At 41.1% G+C, this 21,096-nt stretch overlaps 1 long non-coding RNA gene across 4 annotated transcripts in view; it reads right to left on the bottom strand.

The window, feature by feature from the left end:
* The window catches only part of LOC309369993, a 250,309-nt gene that overhangs the window by 167,312 nt on the left and 61,901 nt on the right, over positions 1-21,096 (bottom strand). For all 4 annotated transcript variants that reach the window (XR_014168320.1, XR_014168321.1, XR_014168322.1 and 1 more), the window contains exon 2: positions 18,040-18,131. This is a non-coding gene — a long non-coding RNA (uncharacterized lncRNA). The remainder of the gene's footprint in view (positions 1-18,039; positions 18,132-21,096) is intronic.

Here is a 21,096-nt window from a genome sequence, read left to right as displayed (position 1 = left end):
GGGCGGATGTAGGTTCTTCTTCTCCTAGTTGCTCACCCCCCAGTTCTTCCCAACTCTTGTCTTCTGAGCTATGTCCCTCTGTGAACCACTGTTCCAAATCTAAACTGTCCCACTGCTCCTTGGAAGATTCAGGATCCTAACCAGGAGCAGGGAGATGGGGAGGCTCCCACCATTCCTCATCTGTGCATCTCTCCTCAGCTCGGTCCCTGACAATACCCAAGCCGGTTGGTTTGGACTTCTTGCAGATTTATGGAAACTATATCAGTCAGGATTTTATATATCAGTTTATATTTGGGCTACAAAGTGAAACAGAAACAGTGCAGATGCTTTAAAACTGTTGTTATGTGTATCCAGCCAACAGTTTCCATCCAGCATCCTAGCTGCTGCATTCTGTACCACTTGCAGTCTCTGGGCTGTCTTCAAGAGCACATTGCTCTGGAAATTGCTACTGGAAGTTGTCTATACAGCAATGGCTGCAGCTGGCAAACTAGCCGCAGCTGGAGGTAGGCACACCTAGCCACTGAAGCCACTTGGGTTTAAGTGGCAAGGTTAGATCCAGCAACAACTCCATACTAAGCACTTCTTCTTCTTACAAAAGGAGTGCAACCCTGACCAGAGCAGTTAATGTCCCCAGTTCCTGGATCTAACAACCCACCACACATAGCACTTCTGTCTTAGCCGGACTCACTTTCAATTTATTGGCCCACATCCAACCTATTACTGCCTGCAAGCAATGGGCCAGAATCTGAACTGCTTCTTCCATGATGATACCACAATCAATTCTATCAAAACCTACTGAGAGGTCAAGGGTAATGACCCTCTCTTCTCCCCCATTAAAGATCATCAGTTAGGACAGGCATCTCCAAACTCGGCCCTCCAGATGTTTTGGGACTACAACTCCCATCATCCCTAGCTAACAGGATCAGTGGTCAGCGATTATGGGAATTGTAGTCCCAAAACATCTGGAGGGCCGAGTTTGGGGATGCCTGAGTTAGGAGAACCTAGACAATCCTAATGCCATACCTAGTCTGAAGTGCATTGAAATAGATTTAGAATACAGTGGCACCTCTGGTTACGAACTTAATTCGTTCTGGAGGTCTGTTCTTAACCTGAAACCATTCTTAACCTGAGGTATCACTTTAGCTAATGGGGCCTCCCACTGCCGCTGCACTGCTGGCGCATGATTTCTGTTCTCATCCTGAGGTAAAGTTCTTAACCCGAGGTACTATTTCCTGATTAGCGGAGACTGTAACCCGAAGTGTTTGTAACCCAAGGTACCACTGTATCTATTTCCTCCAAGCATGACTGTAATTGAACTCCCACCACCCTCTTGGGTACCTTGCCTGAAACAGGGATATTAGCAGGTGGGGCATAGTGGTTCAACACTTCTGGGTTCAAAGAGGTCCTCTTGAGTAGGAGCCCACCATTGTCTTTTTAAGGGTAGATGGTGCTTCACTCCACCATAGCAAGGTGTTCACCACTCCCTGGACCTACCCAGTTGGTCTCTTATTTCTCATGGTCAAGACTGTGCATATGGTAGGCCTTCCCCTTTGAGCATCTTTCCCACATTGTCACACCACAATAGTTGAAACTGATGTAACACAACCTGACTACACAATCCTCCGAACACTAATATAAAAGAAGAAGCATTTCATTCTTGCAACATAAAAAAAAAATGTTTCTGATTTGAGAGAGAGAGAGAGAGAGAGAGAGAGAGAGAGAGAGAGAACAGATTTCATTCATTAAGAATTTGGATCAAGCAAAACAATGGTGTTAATGATTTGTTTATGACTCATTAAAACAATGATATAACCAGAGCTAAAGCATGTGTCATTGGACAGTCCATGTTGTGTACTTTGAAGCCCAGGCTTCAGTCCCTGCTCTCTCTTTTTGAAATTGGCATAGAAATGGAACACATGTTTAGCTCAAAATGGCTTCTGACTGAACTGTCTCTGTGGGGGGTTTCTGTAACATAAAGTAAAGTTAACAAGCACAAGCACTAAATCATGGTATGTGATGAACAATTGCATCAACAACAATGAATGTTTGTACTTGGGTGCTTTGCAAAAATGGTTGCTGATTTTTCTCATAACATGGCGGTTTTAGGTAGAATAGGCATTGGATCTGCATCAACACAATTGTCAACAGAATCAACTTTCCTCAAGCTTCAATAGTGACTGAAAGGAGAGTAACATTTGTCTTACACTTAAGCATTCTACTCCATCAGCCTAAGTAGAGCAAATTTAGTTACCGATAGGCAATATTGCTTGATGCCCCCCCAAGGTCACCCTAGTCAACCATTGGGGGGGGACCTTCCCCCAAGATCACAAGCACCAAGATCCAACAATCCTGTATCAGCTGAATGTGAAATTAACTGAAGCAATTGGCAAAACATCCCAACCAAGGGCTTTTCTCGCAAATGCACAAAATACAGATCAGTTCACTCCTTTGCATATCCCTTTTGAGTGATTACCATGTATGAGTCATCAAGATGCTGATACACAGATGGTTGTATCAGCCCTACAGATTGCCTCTCAAAATCAGGAGGTGACACTGGTGACAGATGATACCAACATCCTTCCGATGCTTCCTTCTGGTGACACATAAAGCCAAACATGGCAAACATTTATAGCATAGCCCTGCTCAGTTGTTTTCTATCCCATTTTGAGCAAGGAGTGGGGCTGCAGGTGTAGCCCCAGATTAATACTGCACACTTGATATTGCACATAAACCAAAATGTCTGTAGAGAGAGACTTTGGTGCATATAGCTGTATGCATGAAGACTTCCAGGGGATCTGCAAACCCTGTCTGCAAAGACATCAGGGGAACAGCATGAATTGTTATGGTAGGCCTACTTTGACACGGTCCAGCTCTTTGCCCCTGTGTTGTTCAACATGGGAGTGGAGAAGACTCAAACAAGGTCCATATAAGCTCCAAAAGCATTATATGCTTGTCAAATATAAGAGACTTTTTGGGGGGAAATATTGTTCACCACAATTTGTTCCTACATGTGGGTATGATAAGCATGTCTGCTTCCTTTGACCATGGCACAGCTAACTTTCAAATGATACCATAAAAAGCCAGATTACAAAATGAGAAGATAAGTAATAATAAGCAATAATAATGAATGGATAAAGATTAAAGGTGGATAAACTCACCAAGCTACATACATTGCTACGCACACAAGATCTGAAAGAGTATGGTTGGAAAACTGAGGTTTCTTCCTACTATATCTGATGAGGCACTTGTTCCTGGTAATGTTATGGGTGCCATACTTCCTTGATTTCAATGGCAGAAGTGATGTCCGGGTGGAGGCGGCATTTTGCAAAAAGTAGCAGCTTGTCCTTGGCAACATAAGCGAAGAATCATGGATTTTTGTATTTTGGAGAATTATTTTTTTTAAATGTCGACAATTTGTTTGTGTCCGGATTTTCACTTCTTGAAATACAGCAACCCTGAATAATGTGCTTAATGTAATCTGATTTCAAGCAGGTGTCCAGATGGTACAATGGTTTGCTCATCCCGTAGACATGGCTTAGAATGTGTAACAGTGTATGGTTTCGCACGCAGCTAAAAAGGCGAGGACGCAAAAGAAACTGCTGGTGAATCTGATTAAAATTATGGCTTCAATAATATCTAGTGCAAATGGTGTCATAGTCTAATCCTATAACTGTAAGTCAACAACACAATATGATCATAAACTGTTATGTTGTTCCTTTTTAGTATGTAAACAGACTTTAAAAAATAATAATAATAGTATTTGAAACGAAATATGTTTTGTTTCACACCAAATTTCAGTTGTTGCTATTTTAAAAGTTATCATAATACTGTTGGTTTCTGCTTCCTTCTCTGTGCAGCGAAGTGCTTGTCACGAGACAGGTTGTTTACATTCCACACAGTCTGTACTGTTGGAGGTTTTCCCACGGGAACGGGAGACTGGATGTGACGTATACTGGTTTCCTGTTTTTCCCTGCTCTTTGCAGTTTCAGTTTGTGATTCTCTCCGTGCCTTAGAGGAGAGATGACGCTTTCTCTGCTCCGGCAGAGGGAAAATGTTTTTCTGTAACTTACCAGCTTTGAACTGTAAATAAAGTAGTATAGAGCATGTTGGCTCATACTTCTCATCATTCCGCTGTGCACTGGACACTGCTTATCAACAACATTTGGTTTCGGGCCCAGAAAAATGCAGTGTTTTGAGAATGGGCTTCAGAAGTCGGGCTCCTGGCAAGGGAACAAAGGAGCAAGAAACGAAGTGCCGGCAAAGAATCGGAACAGCGGCAGAGGCACGGATCGCAAGGTATCTGCTCTGCGCGTCAAGATGATTGATGAAGGTATGTGCTACTGCTCCGGGCAGCCTGCCAGCTTCTAATTAATGGCTTTATGGCTGGACTTTGAACTTTTAATAGCCGGTTTTGCCGCGGCACAGGCAAATGGCTCAAAGGGACGCTATGCTGGGGGAAAACGAAAGTAAAGTGCTGTTGTTTCAAAGCAGCTGCAAATGTGACGCAGCAAAAATTAAAGGGCAACATTGAGAAAGCACTTGGGGACTATCACTTTTGAGCTTGCTTTTGGAATGCAGTTTGAAACAGCTGCAGATAAGCAAAGCAAATAAACAGAAGAGCGGCACAGGCTCATGTGCAGAGGCTGTTTTGATTTTGCCTTTGGATTGAAGCAGCTGTACACAGAAGCAGCATGTATACAGCAGCTTGATTTAAAGCAGCAGTGATGGCTAGCTGCAGAAGGCTGGATGAAGCAAGTGGGGAATTTGATACCACTGATCAGCCAAATGCTCAACTCACAGTAGCCTGTGAAACTGCCATGATTCAGAATGAAGCGGTTCGGCGGGGTGCTGGCTGCATGGGAAAGGGGGAGTCTTCACAGACGTCATCCCATAGTGCAGTGGAACCACCAGATGGCGCCAAAGCTTTGAAGGCAGTGAAATGCTACTCATGTGGACGTCTAGGCCATATGAAGAGGGAATGCAAATATCCCAGGGCCAAGACAGAGCAGCGCAGTGGAAGCTCATCGCGTGGAAAAGGCCAGAGCAAAGGCAAAGGTCCGGTGTCCAGGACAACGCAGCACAAGGCAATGGTCTCACGCTACGCTCCAAAGGTTGCAGAGGTTGCAAAGGTTGCAGAGGTCCAGAAGAAGTCTAGATCTTTCTTCGTTGTTGATTCAGCTGCAACGCATCACATGTGCAACGATAAGCGACTGTTCGTGTCTTTTACACCGCAGGAAGGTGCGATTCACCAGGCAGATGGCCACACGATCCCCAGTAAAGGCTACGGAACTGTTGTTCTTCACAGTTTGGACTTATCGATACAGGACGTGCTTTATGTGCCGGACGCGAAACATAATCTGCTTAGCGTTGGACAGCTGATTGAGCGGAAAATTGACGTTTCCTTTAAGAACAATAAGTGCATCATCACAAAGAAAAATGATTATCAATTGTATGCTGAATTTGTTGATCGTTTGTTTCTTTTGTATTATGATGATGTTGTGCAGGATGACACTTGTTGCATTGCAGGTTCTAACAAAAGTTTGCATGCAGAATGTATTCACGATTTTCACAGGAAATTTGGTCATTTGCATTTTGAGGCAGTATCTAAAATGCCTGCCTTGGTTGAAGGTATGACTATTAAACCCTGCAGGTACCACATGAAGTGCAAGGCATGCGCAGCAAACAAGGTAAAAATGGCTGCGAAAGGTAAGGTGTCTGGTAGGCAAGCTACAGAGCCATACCAAATTATTCATGCTGATTTGGTTGGACCACTAGCGCCCTCTTTGGGTGGGAATAGGTACTTCATGGTTCTTATTGATGCATTTTCCAGGTATATTTTTGTGTACAATCTCAAGCAGAAATCAGAGGCTTTTCCTAGGTTCAAGGAATTCTGTGCTTGGTTGGGAAATGTGCATGGTAAGAAGATTAAGATTCTTTTCACCGACCGGGGGGGAGAGTTCACTTCTCAGCAGTTTGAAGCTTTTCTGGCTGAGAAAGGAATTCAACACGATTTGTCTAGTCCTCGCTCGCCATGGCAGAATGGGCTTGCGGAACGAGCAAATCAAACATTGCTTCAAGGGTTAAAAACCTTGCTGCATGATGCAAATCTTCCAGAGAGTTATTGGGCCGAAGCTCTCTCATGTTTCACTTACAGTTATAATCGCAGGTTATCTTCAGCGATTGGTTGTACCCCCTATGAGAAGATGTTTGGCAAGAAGCCATACATCAAACACATGAAAATTTTTGGTTCGGACATGTGGGTTCACTCACCACAACACTCCAAGTTAGACAAGCGTGGATTGCATGGTATCTTTCTAGGTTATCAGAAAGGGTCTTACAGAATAATGATGACTGACTCTAAGGAAATTAAGCTCACAAGAAGTGTTGAGTACAATGCCAAGTGGGGGGAGAATGTGGGAATTTTCCAATGTTATCCTGATGACAGTGATGAAACTGAGGATAGTCAAAAGCAACCGCAACAACCCACACCCACTGATGAAGGTTCTGATTCTGAGTCTGAAACTGAATCAGATGATTCAGAGGATTTCAAGAGTGCGAAAGCCTCTATGCGACCCTCTGAAAGCTCTGATCAGGAATTGGAGGAACCATTGTTCACAATAGGTCACTTTTCTCCTAAGAAGGAAGAGGAGAGTGTTGAAGACCTAAGGCTAATTCGCAGGTCACAGAGAGCCACAAAAGGCAGACCTCCAAAGAGATTTGCTGATGAGTTTGCCAAGATAGCAGTAACAGCTGTTAAAAGCTCCAAGAAGGTTTTTGAACCTTCAAGTTTCCAAGAAATCCAGGATTTGGATTCAAAGGAAGCTGAGCCATGGTTAAATGCCATGAAGGCTGAGCTTGATTCCTTGGAAAGGAACAAAACATGGGACCTAGTTCCAGTAGTTCCAGGAATGAAATTGCTTGGAAGCAAATGGGTCTTCAAAGCGAAGACTGATCAAAATGGCAAGATAGTCAGACACAAAGCCAGATTGGTAGCCAGAGGATTTGCACAGGTACCAGGTGAAGACTATCATGAGACCTACTCACCCACAGTGAGGTATGAGAGCATTAGGCTTATGCTCAAGCTAGCTGCAGAGGAGAATCTACACATTAGTCACCATGATGTGAATACAGCTTTTCTGTACGGATCTCTACATGAATCACTTTATATGCTTCCACCTGATGGAGTACAGGTAAAACAGGGATATGTTTGTGCTCTGAAAAAGTCCCTTTATGGTCTCAAACAAAGTGCACGGTGTTGGCACACAAAACTCACTGAAGTATTGTTTTCTCTAGGTTTTAAGCAAGGGAAATCTGATCCATGTGTGTTTGTCAAAGAGGAGGGGCAAAAGAAACTGTATTGTTTGTTTTATGTTGATGATCTTTTATTCTTTTGGAAAGATGTCACAATGTACAATAACGCCCTAGCTCAACTGAAAGAGCACTTTGACATGAAAGATCTTGGTGAGGTAAACAACTACCTATCTCTGGAAATAGAGAGAGATCAAGATGGTAACATTCTAGTACACCAGTCACGGAAAATTGCTGATGTGTTAAACAAACTAAACCTGATGGATGCTAACCCTGTGGACACACCGATGATAACAAGTTATCAGGTAGATGACACTGAAGAAGCATTTTCTGACACTACACTGTACAGAAGTGTGCTAGGCAAGCTAAACTTCATTGCCAGATGTTCAAGACCAGACATTGCTGTTAGCTGTAATTTGCTAAGCAGACAAGTCAACAATCCTACTGTTAAGGATTGGAAAGCTCTGAAACGCATAGCGCGGTATTTGAAAGGCACTATGCATTACAGACTGAGATTTAACAATCAGAAGTCTGGTGGTCTTGAGATATTTGCAGATGCAAGTTTTGGAAGTGACACTACAGACAGGAAAAGTACGTCTGGAGTTTGCTATAAGTACAATCAGGGTCTTTTTGATTGGTCTTGCAAGAAGCAAACAACAGTTAGCTTAAGTACTTGTGAAGCTGAACTGAATGCACTGTCTTATTCACTTAAGGATTGTGAATGGTTGTTACAATTGTGCAAAGACATGAAAATTCCTGTCAAATGTCCAATCCAGGTTTACCAGGACAACAAAGCATGTTTGGCTTTGCTGAATTCTGAAGGTTGTAAGCAAAGCACGAAGCACTTGCAATTGAAGGTGCAACATGCTAGGGAACGTATTCAGAAGGGACTCGTAACGGTGTCCTATATGCCAGGTAATGAAATTCCTGCTGATGTATTGTCCAAGATTGTATCAAGGGATCAACACTGTACCTATGTGCAGAAGTTGGGTTTGTACTGATATTGTACGAACACGCTGCCCAGAGATGTTCACAGAAAGGGGGAGGATGTTGGTTTCTGCTTCCTTCTCTGTGCAGCGAAGTGCTTGTCACGAGACAGGTTGTTTACATTCCACACAGTCTGTACTGTTGGAGGTTTTCCCACGGGAACGGGAGACTGGATGTGACGTATACTGGTTTCCTGTTTTTCCCTGCTCTTTGCAGTTTCAGTTTGTGATTCTCTCCGTGCCTTAGAGGAGAGATGACGCTTTCTCTGCTCCGGCAGAGGGAAAATGTTTTTCTGTAACTTACCAGCTTTGAACTGTAAATAAAGTAGTATAGAGCATGTTGGCTCATACTTCTCATCATTCCGCTGTGCACTGGACACTGCTTATCAACAACAAATACATCGCACACATTTTGGGATATATCTTTCTCTGTCCCTTTCATTTAAGTCTTTGTTTCTGTACCTTTTCTTTTTTCAGGAATAACCTACCAGAAATTTCAAAGAATTGTGTGAAAGGTCGAACATGTAAAACCTCTGGGCCTTGAGTGTGGCCAGTAGCAAGACCAGTAGCAATGCCTTTTTTAGCCCTCTGTGAGCATCATCGCTATGAAAAGGAAACATACCGTATTTTTCGCTCTATAGGACACACTTTTTCCCCTCCAAAAATTAAGGGGAAATGTGTGTGTGTGTCCTATGGAGCGAATGCAGGCTCCTCAGCTTCAGCGATAGCAACGCGAAGCCTCCGAAGCGCAGAGGGAGCGCTTCGGGTTCCTTTTGCTGAAGCCGGGAGAGCAAGACTTTCCTGGCTTCAGCAGGGAGGGAGAGCTGCGCAGCGCCCCTTCATCCAAGCAGGAGGAGAAATGGGGGCTCCGTTTCTCCTGCCGCTTTGCTGAAGGGGCGCTGAGCAGAGAGGGGGATTTTTTTTTCTTGTTCTCCCCGTCTAAAACAAGGTGCGTCCTATGGCCGGGTGAGTCCTATAGAGCGAAAAATACGGAAAATAGAAGTGGCTGTGTAGCCACACTTTTAACTCCACCCCTATTATCATGTGGCTCCTCCTTTATGCTCTTGTATTTGGCTAACATATATACAGTGGTACCTTGGGTTACATACACTTCAGGTTACATACGCTTCAGGTTACAGACTCCGCTAACCCAGAAATAGTACCTCGGGTTGAGATCTTTGCTTCAGGATGAGAACAGAAATTGTGCTGTGGCGGCGCGGCAGCAGCAGGAGGCCCCATTAGCTAAAGTGGTGCTTCAGGTTAAGAACAGTTTCAGGTTAAGAATGGACCTTAACCCGAGGTACCACTGTATAATGTGGGGAGTTTCCTATGCTTGTGGAGACTCCCAACTCATTTTAGAACACTAGAAGATCAGGATGTTAAAACATTTGGGGAGCCTCCAGGAATACCAGAAGCAAAACATGCAATTAAAAAAATAAATTACATCCATTGTTCCTAACAACTCTACAGAAAGAAAAAAAGACACATGAAAAAGGCACACTTCTTAACACATTACATTAAGTGCTTTTATGCAGATTTATTTATTATCGGACTTTTTCCCCAGGTTCTCTTTCAGCTCTGTGCTTTCAAGACTCAAGTTAATTCCATTGAAGTCAACATGTACCCAGATCCCTTGGAAAAGAATGTGATTTACTATTTTTTATATTCCTTTTGTCAGATGACCCACAATAATGCTTCTGTTTCTTTGATGCATTTTGCTTTGATTCTATTGCTATGTTTTGGTTTTGGTTGCCGCATTCTGAAGAGCAAAAAAGAGGACACATTTGACTACTACTTTAAACTATGGATCGCTATGATGACTCTACCCATGAAAAAGAGGAGGTGTCCTGGAAAAAGAGGACATATGGCAACCCTAAATTTGCACAACCTAAACAATACGATTTATTAATTTATATGAAATGAACAAAATAATAAAAAGCAAGGGAGAGGTGTACACTCACACTCTGTCTCTTGGGGAAGGGGGGAAGAGGTGAACCAAGAGGGGTGGTGCCCAGGGCACTTACACAAAAATCCAAAAGTACCCACGGGCCTCAAAAGGTTGTTGACCCCTGGCTTAAACACTCCAATAGATTGTCCAAATCCTCTGCTCTCACAGCAGATCCTAAGGAGATAGCAGGCATCCCCATGATGCTTTTCAGAGTCAAAGCCCACCTCTCTGACTTCCTTCTCTGCCTGTCTCCCTGGCAATCAAAACTGCCAGTCTATGCTCCACACAGACTCCTAGCTTTCATCATCCCCAGCTGGGAGAGGAGAGAAGATGAATCACGCTTTCCTTAGCCAGTTCTTGAGAGCCATCAGCCTATAATTTCCCTAACAAAAGAGATACTTGCTAGGGCCATTAAGATAATCCCTAGCAGTCCTGCTGGTCTGACCACTTTAGCAGAGCCTTGCCCAGATCCCAGTCTTACAATCACCAAATTGGAAGGGGCTCTGGAAGTCTGTCTGTCTGTCTGTCTGTCTGTCTGTCTCTCTCTCTCTCTCTCTCTCTCACACACACACACACACCTTACAGCTGTATCAAGAGTATCAAACAGTTGCTTCACCCTCAGTTAGATCAGCTAAAAATGAAGTAAGCAGGTTACTCAGTCCTGCCTGCCCTGTAAAATGCCCTTCCATCACATGTCAAACAACTGTCTGACTTTTAGATGTACAGTGGTACCTCGGGTTACAGACGCTTCAGGTTACAGACTCCGCTAACCCAGAAATAGTACCTCAGGTTAAGAACTTTGCTTCAGGATGAGAACAGAAATTGTGCGACGGTGGCGCAGCAGCAGCAGGAGGCCCCATTATCTGAAGTGGTACCTCAGGTTAAGAACAGTTTCAGGTTAAGAACGGACCTCCAGAATGAATTAAGTTCTTAACCCGAGGTACCGCTGTATAGGGAAGTTTGTAACGTTTGATGTTTTACTGTGGTTTTATAATTTGTTGGAAATGGCTCAGAATGGTGGGAGGAACCCAATCAGGTGAGTAGGGTGTAACTATTATTATTATTATCATCATCATCATTATTATTACAGTACTATTACTATTACTATTACTATTACTATTAGCAACCAGTCAGTTAACCTCAGTTGACTTTGAGCAAATTAATAAATATGGAAGAATAAACCAGAATCTCAGCTGCAATCAAATCAAAATATAAGAGAAGTCTGAAACCATTTCAGATAGGTGATACTTACATTAACTCATCTTGGAATTTGATTTTAACAGCTTGATAATTGCATAAACTGATTACCAAGTTGTTGAAGTAAGTTAATCTTCCACATCAGAGAAGCATTGCTTCTTTGCCTCTTAGTATTAACTGTTGGAACCAGTTCCCAATGAACAAACTTAAGTGGACATCGATCACGATGCAACCATTTTGATAATGTTCTAAAAGGGGGGAAACAAAATGGCAGCTAGGAACGTTGTGCTTAATGTAACCCCATGTGATCCCTAGCTGTTGATTACAAGTGACAATCATCGTCAGACTTCATACACAAGGTATTTTTCTACAGAGCCTGTATTTGATTGCTGACTCAACGTCAGGCTCCAAATAGAAGCTGGTATGCCACGCAGTCCGTCTCTCTATGAACTGTGCAAACCATTTATTGTCTGACTCACATTTAAAGAATAAATTGCAGAAAGAATGTGCCAAAACCAGCAAAGGGGGGTGGGGGTTGTCCATTAATCAGGAACTTATAGGTGAAAAGAATGGGGAACTGTTTGTTAATTGTGAACAGCAGTTAATGCATTTCATTTTAGGACTTTGAATGACTCTCAGCTGCTCTCATGTGGGTCTCGCATTTTTCTCAAAGCTCACATCAAAGTTGATTTAAGTTGAAACATTTATTAAAAAGCTGCAAGGGAGCTTGTTTTTCTCAAATCATTTTATTTAATACTATGATATTCCTTTAAAAAAATATAACAGCTTCCTTTGCCTAAATGCCTTATTAAAACCAATATTTCATTATATATGTCTATATATACGTATATCTTGTGTGTGTGTTACAAATCAGCATAGTTCTGAAGTTCCATGAAGTTTGGCCAGTGTACATATTTTATCCCCATGCATTTCAGAACTGTTAGCACTAAATAGACATGTTCATCTTGTTTTCCATAGTATTATTTATAAGGTGGCTTAAAACATTTTTGGGGGGTGATTTGAGACCACTTGTCAAATGCTGATACAACTTTTTCCCCTCTCGTTTTCACTTGTACAGTGGGCGTTTTCAATGTACGGCTTAGATCCAAAGTTCACTTCCTCCACTGAAGGAAGCATTTGGTTACAACCCACAGACCCTCCTGGCAGAATCCAGACCTGGCATAGGCCAGAAAGGAGTATGGAAATTTAACTGATGCCTTAAATTTGCTTTCAGTTTATATTCACATTCTCCTCTGGGGAGAGGATGAAGAGTGGACACCATAGTTGTCTCCTTTTCTCACAGGACTGATGGTGCACATGTGGAAGGGGCCTTGGAAAAAAAATCCCATATTTGATATATTGCTCTCTTGGATTCACTGATGTCAAGGGTGTTGAGAACAAAAACAGCCACAGTACAGAAAATGTTTCCTTTGATCTTCAGTTGATCGGATGGCCAGAATATACATTAAGCTCTAGGAACCGTTCTGCATTGACTGATCTTTAGCCTCTTCTCCCTTTGGCACCTGGGCCAACCTATTGTGGCTAAATTAACAGGTTATAATTATAATCATTAATAAATTAATGGTTGGCATCATTGAAGCCAACATATTTCACCATTGGAATGGGCAGCAGAATGAGGTCAACATCAAAGGCTCAAAATTTTACACAGGAAATTTTTTAGAATTCAGACTACATGAAATTGTTCTCAAATGAGTAGGAAATTTACAGCAATAAACCACTTAAAAAAACCTTTTTACTCTCGCATCTTTCAAATCATACACACATGTGGGACAGGGTGTTCAAAAGTGTTTGTACATGTAGGTTATTTAATGCCTAACAAATCAGACTTCTAAACTAGTCCATTAATCAGAAGATTGAAAACAACTGGTTTAAAGAAATTCTCAAATATTGCCAACAGACATTTAACTGGGTACATTTAAAATTAGCATGACCCTTTACATAAGTAAAATAAAGAAATCATACATAAAGATAGACTGCTGTAAGTACTGGGTGTATTCATAAACAAAAACACTTTTTGCCTTCTTGTGTCCTTCACTGCTTTCTGCTGCAATAAGATACCGTCTGCACTGACTGGAGATGGTGAAGACTGAACCATGAGAGTAGCCAAAGAGGGGCGGGGAGGGGCAACTGCCCCCCAATTTGATAAAAATACATAGCAAACTGAGGTTCTGCCCCCCTAACAAAAATCCTGGCTACGCCCATGGACTAAATCTGGAATCTTCTGCATGTACATGTTCTAGCACTGAGCTACAGCTCCTTCCTCTAAATGTATTCTCTATCAAACCCTCTTGCCTCCTGAAGTGTTTTGCCTACTTTCTTTGAATCCCTTGTAACACAGGGATAGAGAGTCTCCCATTGCCTAGACAGCCTACATCTCTTTTCAAATGGACACACTGCAGGGTAATGGAGAATCAATCTGCCATGAGCTTTCATTTTCGGAATGAGACAGAAGGATGCCAACGACAACAATTTCTCAAGGGTAAAAGATATGTATTAGATGCAGGTTTTGTGTGGACTATGTAGGAAACACCTGCACAGTCTCCAGGGATTCTAGAATAAGATGGTGTGTGTATGCAGCCCAAATAAAATTACCCTGAAAAGGAAACCAAAGCTGCAAGTTTCAGAGGACAATCCCAATCCAATAGAAGTTAACAGAAACAAACTTCATAGAAATTTAAATTGCAGCCTAAAGCATAAAAAACCTTAAAAACAATTTCAGCCCACTCTAGAATACAAGTTGGATTAAAAGCTTCTAATTTACTTCAAATGTTTTCTAATTTTTCTTTGCTTTTCTCTGGCAGTTTGTTTTTTATCCTGGTTGGACTTATTTTGTGATTCAGACTGCTGAACTAATTTGAGAGCATTGCATGTACTAAAAACATTTTTTTAAAAAAAAGGCTTTTAGCACCCAACATCTCTCATGTAGGGACAGTTCATAGGGATGAACAGGCAGAGATATGAGATAAATGCTCAATGAAAGAGACCACTCATGGGACTGACAACATAGTCTCTGAAGCGCTCTGAGTCTGTTAATAAAGGTAGCTGAGATTTTTAATTGAAAGTTGAAGGAAGCCTATAAATGGCTTAATCAGGTCATTGACAGACACTGGAGGGTTTTTTCCCCAAGGGTCCACCACTGCATTAAACCTCTACTTTTAAACAAGATAAATTCTAGAGGCAGCTTGTTCTGACAGCAAGGAAAGGCCATACAGAGAAAGCATTGACTTTGTAGATAACAAGATCAAGATTACAGCCCACTGAAATCAATGGGAGCTTAAGTCGTCGACTTTTATCGACTTAGAAGTTCATCCAAAAATATTTTAAAAATCAGCGTCCTGAATGTATGCACCCCTTGGAGTCCCATAGTGGGCAGTGTGACTTATAGATGTTCAAGTGGGCTGAGGGGTATATTATTAGCATTCTATTATCATTTTTATTACTTCTAATATCCATGGAAGACTTTGGTCTATTAAGTGTGCTACCAATCCTTATAATTCACGCCCCAGTAGTATACTAATCTTCGGTTCATCTAAGCACGTATTTCCCTAAAACACAAAATCAATGTCACTAAAATACTAGAACAATATATTTTTATGGAGAAGAGCATTCTGGCAATTGCCCTCTGACTTTAAGTGCACAAAGAAAATGTAGTATGGCAAAAATAGCAAAGCAACAAAAATATTGAGAAGCACATAAAGGCTGCATATATTCCACCCAATGCCAAACCACATAAAATTTCAGATAGCTCCAGTGAGCAAAACCAAACCAAACCAGTGACTGAAACCAGGGATGCCCCGAACCACTAGTGGAAGACCAGGATGTCCTGTTACTGCACAGACATGAGAGTGTTACAGATATGGGAGTTATTCTATACCAGCTATCTAGTTAGGCCACTCATACATTCATGGAATTGTAGAGTTGGAAGAGACCTTGATGATCTTCTAGTCCAACTCCCTGCAATGCTGGAATCTCAACTAAAGCATCCATGACAGATGACCACCCAACCTCTGCTTAGAAACCTCCAGTGAAGGAGAGTCCACCACATTCAGTTAATTGCTCCTGTTTAATTTCTCCTTGTTTTTGGAATCCTTGCATAAGTATCTATAACAGTCAAAGGTGACAAAGAGTCATCTTAATGACTACCTAATTTAGTGACACATGAATTTTCGTAGACAAGTTCATAAGGTGCACTGAGCTCCATGCTCATCAAATGAGATCACAGTAGTCCATATAATTGCATACAATGCTTCCCAAAGGCTTAATTGAACATTGAATCCGTACCACAAATCCATCAGTCTCATTTTAGGATCACTGTGATCACAAGAGTTACTCTTCCTAATGATCCCAAAGTCTTCCTAGAGTGTTTACAAGAACTGAAGTAATCTTCACTTAATTAAGAATTCTGTTTCAGATGTGAGTGAACATTCAATTTAAACAAAGAAATACCAGCTTAAAAAAAATCTTAAAACTTTCAGATCAGCGAGTGGACTAAATTTTAACACGGCAGAGAAGTCATATACACAGGTACATTGGATGCACAATGGATACTTTTTAAAGATATATAAAGTCAGTATAATAATTACTAACAGTGTTTGCTATTAAATAAGAGGCCAGTTTTCCCAGCATCAAACCCTGGGTCTTTCCACATCAGTAAGAATTTTGCTACTGAAAGCAAATATTTCATCATGCATATTGTAAGACTACACGTATCTAAATACTGTCTTGAGCCAAGGTGCTAATATGGATTTCCATGGGAGTGTGGGATAGAGGAAACTTACTCCGATAGATCAATTTGTTATTTGCTAAAGATGATATTCATATTTCCAATATCTAAATCTTTAGAAAGTTATCTAGATTAATATACGTATACTGTATAATAAATTATTTTATCTCCTGCTATGAGACCTTGGGCAGATCCACACCATCCATCTAAAGCAGGGGTCAGCAAACTTTTTCAGTAGGGGGCTGGTCCACTGTCCCTCAGACCTTGTGGGGGGCTGGACTATATTTGGGGGGGTGAATGAATTCCTATGCCCCACAAATAACCCAGAAATGCATTTTAAATAAAAGCACATGTTCTACTCATGTAAAAACACGCTGATTCCCGGACCGTCTGCGGGCCGCATTTAGAAGGCGATTGGGCTGGATCCGGCCCCCAGGCCTTAGTTTGCCTACCCATGAGCGAAAGCACATGCAATGCACATTTTAAGCACATGACCTCCTCCCAAGAATCCTTGGAACTGCAGCTTGTTAAGGGTACTGGAAACTGTAGCTCTCTGAGGGGGAAACTATGCTTCCCAGAACTCTTTGGGTGAAGTCATGTGCTTTAAATATGTGTTTGATGTGCTTTAAACCTATGGTGCAGATCAATACTGTGTGGCCTTTTCTGATGTACTCTACATGTAACCACTAGTCTCCCTGTCAGTGTAAGACCACCTAAGCCAATAAATACCTGCATAAACATGTGGCAACATATTGAAGAGGCATATTCGCAACATGAGCTACATAAACCCATTCTCTAAATGGGACTATTTTAAAAGATCTTGAGTACAGATGTTTCAAAGTGGAATTTAAGGTCTCCCTGGGTGTCCCTGACTGGTGATCACTCTATTATAGGCTTAACTCTTTAAAGCAAGAGTTCAGGTGCTTGTATTCCCCTCCCCGTCCTTTCACCCGACATGCAATCATTGTTACATTTCAACACACTTCTCTCTTTTTTTCCTTTTTTCCTTTTTGGTACCTAGCACCTTACACAAAATGCAGACAGCTGCAATTTCACTGCCCAACCCTTCCTTCTACCCTTCCAACATTTGTTCTGTTAATGTAGGTTAATTCGGCAAATAACACTTCTGTAAATTGTTCTTGCAAACTGCTACATCATTTATGTAAGGACTTCCGTGAACTTTGAAAAATTAATGCCTTTAATTTTGGTTGATGGCAACATCACCAGAGCTCTGTAAATTGCACTTTAATGAGATTTTGCTACAGGGGATAATCTGCTACTGACAGAGTAACATCTTGAAAACATCTGTAGACCTATAATTTCTCTATGACGATTAGATCCCACCACAAGACTCCAAATACAGAGCCGAAATAAAGGGGGAAATGCAAAGTTCTAAATGACTATACAACCTGTTCTTTAGCAAAGAAGAGATACACAATGAAAAGTTTCGTGTGCTCAAAATAAATCAAATTTTCTGACTAATTAACATTTAGCTTTATTTAATTAAGAAAGACTATTACTGTCTCCACTGCTGTGCATCTGTATATAATGAAGGAAACAGCAGTAGGTATAAGATACCACGGAGGGATATGCCCAAATAACTCTGCACTATAGGTGTAAAGGAACGTCTATTATTGTTAAGTAACTGACATCAGAGTCTTTCTTTAATGCTCTCATAAATAAATGGAAGATTTTCACAGATGCTTTACACATATGGTTTCTTATTTGTCTCTGATGGAGACCGGGAGTTAGATTAGGTGTCAGAATTAAATGATTTAAATAGACAGCTGCATAATGAAAACTACTAAATAACACCTTTTAAAACAATTTCTATTTATAGTGATAACTGAACTCACAAAAGGGTGATAAATCTTGCTTTGCTTAAGCCCAGGTTTGCTCGCTGTTTCAAATCCATCCTTTTGAAAAACTTCAAGAAGAAATCTCCATCCTGCAATTTGAACATACAAGGAGGAGAGTGATTAGGTAGGATAAAATAAGAGAGAATCTCAAAATCCAAGTCTAATTTTAATACAGGAGGTTTTTAAAGATACACTTGGAAAAATGTCAGTGAAAAAGATTTGAGACTAAACAGAAGTCAAGAGAAAAGTAATCTTGTTTGTTTGTCTGTTCGTTTTCTGCATTCATATGCCACCCAAAACAAAGAGGTGTTTTGGTGTTCAATCAATCAATCAATCAATCAAGAAGGTCTGGACATTCCATTTTAATCAGCATATATTCTAGCATCAAGAGGTGACCATGGCTCTCTTCAGATGGTAAAGGGATGGAGGCACCAGGTATGAATGCATTGGCTCCACCCCCTCTGACACCTTTACTCCTGCCATGAGTCAGAAGGTAGCAGTTTGACATGTTGAAGCTTTTGTTTCCATGGGGACTACCCAAGAGTTTCCGAACCCCAATTAGGCAGAGCTTTAAAATGTGTTGGGAGCCTCCACAGAAACAAAGAGGGGTTCCTGCAACATACAGTCACAACCCACAAGTCGGAAGGCAACAGAAATGGGACTTGATGTTGGATGGAGCTGGCTCGCTCATCTCCGGCGACCTCCTTGCATACAGGGTGCCCTTTCTTTCACAAGTGGTATATCGACTATTACTAGCTTCGGTCAAATGAGTTAAATGTAGCAAGTAGCACAATTCATGGAAGGGGTTTTTTCATGGTGGCTCCATGTCTATGCGATGAAATTATTATTATTATTATTATTATTATTATTATTATTATTATTATTTAGTTTGTGAATTGCTTTCCGCGTATAAGTCCCAAAGTGATTTGCAAACATAGCCTGGGGGAAAAAAGCTGAAATGCATTTTTTAAAGAAAGAAAAAATACAAGAACAACCAAGTACAAGAACATAAAAACCACCCTGCTGGGGGAGGCCAGCGGTCCATCTAGACCAGCAACCTGTTTGAGAAGCCCTCCAGCAGGACTGGAGTACAACAGCACTCTCCCCTAATATAGTTTCCTGCAGCTGGTTGTCAGAAGCATATTGCATTCAACACTAAAGGTAGAACATAGACATCAGGGTTACTAGGTTTTTTAACACACACACACACAGTCAATGCCTGAAAAAGTTGTTTCCAGAAAGTACAAGTGGTCAGTGCTTGTTTGTATCTCAACAGGAATGTTGTTTCACAGAACAGGGGTGGCCTTATATTCTTTTAGAAACGAGGTAAAAAAACAGGGTTTTTGGTTAGACTTTTAGAAGCTAGTGGGTTAAATCGTTTTTAGAATGCTTTTAATTTTGTAATTCATGAGAACTGTTTTAATGTTTCTGTTTATCGTGCATTATATGCTTATATTACCTCATTTTTGTAAACTGCCCTGTGACAAATGAAGCCAGTTCAGAGTGAGACTGCCTACCTTAGTGTCATAATCACATAGCCAACTATGATTGGCTGCATGGCAACATTACTGTTCCTAGGAAGGCTGATTTGAGAAAAGAAACTGTACCAAAACAGATGCCTCAGACTTGCTCTCTGTCATGCTGCTTCCATCCAAATGGCAGGTATCAGAAAGGAACGTCATGCTTTCAGTCCCTTACTCCTGAAATGCCCAAAATATAGAGACTTTTTTATTTAAAAAAAGGTTTGTGAAATGCTTTTTATTTTTTTAACAAATGCTTGCTTTCAGCTCTGCCCTAGTTATTAAGAGAAAAATAAGAAACAATAAATGCTATTAAGATCGTTTTCAATTTAATATTGGGTCCAAAAGTATATCTTTGAAACTCCCTGTAAATCTTGCATCCTGACTGCAATTTCTTTGGTGTCTCCCTGTAATTAGAGATTGAGACCCTGCCTGCCATGTATAACACACTTTGAAATACTTGACGTTGTAAGGTAGTATTATACAACCCTGGTGGATGGGCAAATGTTGCTGGTCTACAACTCTCATCATCCTTGACCATTGATGAAGCTGGCTGGAGATTTTGGGACTCTCTCTATTCTTGTTGACTGTAATCTGTTTTAACTGTTTTCTATTCTGAATGTTAAATTGATGTAAAAACAGACCTGATGGTGAATGGTGATTAATAAAATTGATTATGATGGTGGTGAAACATCTAGGGACCCAGGGATGAAGCATAAACCTGTAAGTCACTTTTTAAGAAACTAATCATCATGGGTTGTATCCAATAGTAGCTTTGCCCTAGCAGAAAGTGCTTTCATTTACACAAGACAAAGCACCTGGTTTTTGCCAATTCCCACCATCCCATTTAAGCCTTCTGCCCACACCCTAAAAGCCTGTTTCTGATAGATGAGGGACTCTCTGTAACAGACTGGGATATGGTATGGAGGGCTGCTGTAGGTAGGTGGATCCAGCAAGAATCAGGTGCCTCAACCTGAGCTACTTGCAGAGGAGGTACTTCTTCAAACAGTGCATGGTTAACCTATTGAAGATGCCGTGACAGCCATCAACTTGGATGTCTTTAAAAAGAGATTACACAAATTAATGGAGGATAAGGCTATCTATCAGTGGCTACCAGACATGTTTGCTATATACTAGCTCCAGTGTCAGACGTGGTATGCTGAGAATGATAAATGGGGAGATTGTTGCTTTGTTCATGTCCTCATTCATGCCAGGCTTTCTATAGGCCAATGTGAGAACAGAATAGAATACTGGACTAGGTGGACTTTTGGTTCCACTTCTGTTCTTATTTACTTATTACTGAAAGAAAATAACTTAATTCATAATATAAATTTCTCATTCCCAGGCCTCATAAAAAGTTGCCATGTATCCACAGAATGGGGCTTCCATGAATTCAAAGATATACATTTGAAATATGTTGATTCATAATTCAAATTTTAAGTTTGAAATCTGCATCACGTGTTAGTGCAAAACAGCAAATTAAGTCTTCATGGAAGGATGCTTATGACCAACTTTATACTTCAACTTCCAAACT

Source organism: Podarcis melisellensis (genome assembly GCF_964234715.1).
Source record: "Podarcis melisellensis genome assembly, chromosome: 5".
In the NCBI taxonomy this organism is placed as follows: domain Eukaryota; kingdom Metazoa; phylum Chordata; class Lepidosauria; order Squamata; family Lacertidae; genus Podarcis; species Podarcis melisellensis.
The sequence above is the reverse complement of the archived record's forward strand: the minus strand, read 5'-3'. Positions and strand labels throughout refer to the sequence as shown.